This window comes from Triticum urartu, chromosome 2A (assembly GCF_056163025.1).
Source record: "Triticum urartu cultivar PI428250 chromosome 2A, HENAU_Tu73, whole genome shotgun sequence".
NCBI lineage: Eukaryota > Viridiplantae > Streptophyta > Magnoliopsida > Poales > Poaceae > Triticum > Triticum urartu.
Window position 1 is genome coordinate 113,236,032 of NC_141874.1, and position 3,780 is coordinate 113,239,811.

General features: G+C 51.7%; 1 non-coding gene across 1 annotated transcript; it reads left to right on the forward strand.

Annotated features, from left to right (window-relative positions):
* The first annotated feature begins 2,002 nt into the window (after window positions 1-2,002).
* On the forward strand, window positions 2,003-2,083 carry TRNAL-CAG (transfer RNA leucine (anticodon CAG)). Its single transcript has one exon. It is a non-coding gene; the product is annotated as a tRNA-Leu (tRNA).
* The last annotated feature ends 1,697 nt before the right edge of the window (window positions 2,084-3,780 follow it).

The following is a 3,780-nucleotide window of genomic DNA, read 5'->3' on the forward strand; positions in this document are numbered from 1 at the left end:
CAACCAAGTATTGCATAGTAAGATGTCATCGGCGTTGCTGTAATTGCCCGCTCTTCCTTTCGGTGCGTCGACAATGCCCTCACCCTCCTCGTCCACCTCGAACTCATGGTTTTCGAAATGCATGTCATTGGTTTGAGACCAATGCGAATTGTTGGAGCCAACACCCATCGTGGACATGTATGCATCATCATTGAGACTACAATCTTTTTTTGCACAATGCAAATAAGCTATCTATATGTGAATGCATTCAAAAAATAACAAAGAAATGAAAAGTTAGATTTTTTTTACCTTGGAGGCATTTCGTCGAACATGTTGTGCGCGCCGGCCGCCGGCTCAACGAGTGAGCTCACCGGCGCTTCGGCAGCCGCCGCGCCCGTCGCACGCCCCGCAAGCTTTTTCCTCCTCGCCTTGGAGGTGCCGGAGCCGTCCGCCGCCTTGTTTTTCTTCGCCGATGTCTTGCCCTTCTTTGGCGGCGCCGCATTGGGGAGCTTTGAGGAGGAGGGGGCGGCGGCTCGGGCCGGCGCCGGCGCGGCGCCACCCGCCGCCGAGGTCATCCGCGGTGGCATGAAGAGGCCGCGCGCGAGGCCGATGGTCGGAGGAGCTCCGGCGGAGGCGAGGCCAGCGCCACCCGGGCTAGGGTTTGTGGCGGCGGCGGCGGCGGGGGGGGGGGGGTCGCGGCCATAGGACGGGGTGAGCGGGGTGCCGGCGCGTGCGTCCATGGGTGCGGGTCGCCGGCGCCAGTGCGCGCGGGGCTTTGGAGCGGGAGAAGACAGAGCGAGCGAGTGTGCCCCGCGCGGAAGCGGGCGCCGCAAATACACCGTGCGGGGTACCGCTTCCTGCCGCGCGCCCAACTGCTTATACCGCGCGCGCGGTTATTGCGCGCCTGCAAGAGCCATCCGCCGGATTGCGCGCGTGCTAAAGTGGGTCTATTTACGGCGCGGCGCCTGTTTAGCGCGCCTGTTGGAGATGCTCTAACATATTGGGTGTTTGGAGAAGCATGGTTGGTCACATTCTTACTTGCAATTTTTGGCAATTATTTGTAGATGTGGCTAGGAAGATTGGTATAAGGTGGGAACCTAAGGAGCCAAGGAGGTACCATTGTGCCAATCGCATATGCCATTACGCCTCCCTTCTGAAGTCACTATATATTGCAAATCATGTACTCTTCTTAAGAGAGGTTTCTACTCTCTGAACCTTGCGATCCATCTGGCTCGAGAGTGGCAGAGCTAACCGACAAGGTAAAGGATCACCGCCGGGAATGGAAGACAGGGGTGGTGGTAGTCCAGCAAGAGTGATCTGTGTTAGGTTGATCTCCTCCGTGAGGGCCCAACGGTCCACCGGGCCCTTAGAATTTTTTGAGACAACCGGGCCCTTAGATCCATGTCCTGATCGGGGGTGCCAACCCTCTTCTGGTTGGTGGGCCCCTATGACCCGCGCATATATAAACTGAGGTGGGTCCAGGGCACGACCGACGAAGTTCGCCGCTGTCAGAACCTCATCGAAATCCCCTACCAATTTAGGGTTAGCGCGGTGCTCACGGGAAGCACACCACCGCCGCCACAACATCACCATTGCTGCTGGTTCGAGCTCGCAAGGCAAGGCAGAAGGTAGGTTTATCGGATGATCTAGCCTACTCCGATTCAAAGGATCTAACAATGGTATCAGGCCATGCTAGGCTAAGATTTTCGGTACAAAGAATTGCAGAGAAAGAAAGACACCTCCCTCCCCCCAAGAACCCTAGATAGGGCAAAGTAAATCAGCGGAGAAGGGCCTCGGGCCTCACCGGCAAAGTTGCGCCGCCGCAAGGCCGCGCCAGTTCCTCTCGATCATAAACATCTCTATCTTAATATATAAATACAGATTAATCTGTATGTGGTGAGAATCCTCAAAAAGAGCTCGCTGAAGATTCTTGGAAGAAAAAAAAGCATATTTGGAATGTCTTCGTTGAAAATGGCAAGTCCAAGCATGTTAATATACGCTTATAACGACATGGAAGCAATAAGTCAAGATGGCCGAGTTGGTCTAAGGCGCCAGTTTCAGGTACTGGTCCGAAAGGGCGTGGGTTCAAATCCCACTCTTGACAATTTCAGTTTTTAGTTTTTTCTTTTCGTGAACCCTCTCTTCAGTTAAAAATAATACCTCTCTCACACGATTCTTGTTTTCGTGAACTGCCATCGCTTCGTCTGCCATTTGCCTCGGAGGAGTTTCTTCTTGCTTGTTTTATGCGAGGAGTGCAGGTGGCAACCGATTCACTCTTCAGGCAAGGCAAACAATCTCAACTCCTTCAGCTCCCTTGTCCATGGCCGGAGAGTCCAGCCGGCCCTGAACTGTGTCCCGTCTACAGTATACTGAAGTACAAACGCGTCAATGAGCAATTCTCAGAGGCGAAGGAAATGCTATATAGTCTCGACATAACGTGCGTTGTACAGCAACATCCATCTGTGGACCTAACTCACCGCCCGAAAAGTAGTCTGAACTTGCTGCAGAAAACCTTCCGTGGTGCCTCGTCAGTGCAGTTTCAGACTTCCGGGTCAGAGCGTCTGTGCAGTACCGTGAAGCCAACAAACTCCAGAAACAGCACGCACTAGAACCTGAGTTCCGGTTCAGAGCATCTGCGCACCGTGATTCAGCGTGCAAGATCGATGGACAAATATCGTGCGTGACATGAGGTCCCAAAGAAAGGCCATGGCATGGCCTCCCGCCTCCCTATTCGTGCTTTTATCTTGGCAAGTTTGAGACGGGAGAAACGCAATTGTTTTTCAGCGACGTACGTACTTATCGGCCACATGTCACATCATTCATGGCCGCAAGAGTGGTCTCATCCACTCATCCAGCTTGGTCGCGTACTTTCTTTTTTGTGCTTTATTCAAACGAAGGCATTCCTCAGACAGTCAGCGAGAAGATTGGTCATGAGAAAGCTTGGGGTTTCATCGATCGAGCCAGCTTTCCGTTACATGCAGTGTGTAGGCACACCTCGCACACAGATGAGCCGGAACATTAGCTGACCGATTTACATGCTGAATTATAGAAAGGGAAAAAACATGAGCTACCTCTCCAATTTCGGCTAAAATAGGAGCCACAACAGATCTCGAGTTGTGGCGAGTATTTCAGAGGTTGACCATCTCTAGGCAGTCCACCTTCATTATCACATACGTGAATCCTCTAAAATTTGCACACAAAAAAAACACCATCACGTAGGTCGCTTGATTGACCGAGTTAATGTAACCTTTCTACAAAAGTTTTGATGTGGAGGCTGAGTGATTGTTGGGCATGGTGAATCGTGCCGTAGCACACCCAGCTAGCCTCTCTGAATTTGTGAATGGTGGTCGCTGCGCTAGACCAGTGGGTGTAACAACTCCCCGTCAGCTGCAGCAGCACTGCGAAACCAGAACTTCATATCAATTACGGGGGTGGTGTTAGAACTTGGTGCAAACAGTCATTTTGATGCTAAAAGTTATGGCATACATCAAAGTGGTGTAAAAACTTGACTTTAATGTGCAAATACAGTGCTCATCTCATTTTGCATACGGAACTGGCGTTCACAAGGCGTGTGGGGCCCGCTGTCAGCCACGGACCCGAAGGAGGCGGTGTGAGACTTTTTTCAGAAACGCCCTCGAAATTTATATTTTTTTTGTTACAAAAAAAATTGTTGGCGGCGTGAGAGGGGAGCCAATTTTGCACCTGTATGACCAGTTGATCCCACCTGTCAGGTGTAAGTGCAAATTAAACAAAACGTGCCCATATAGGGCCCTCTTCGGTAGTCACCTGCTCCTAGAATCT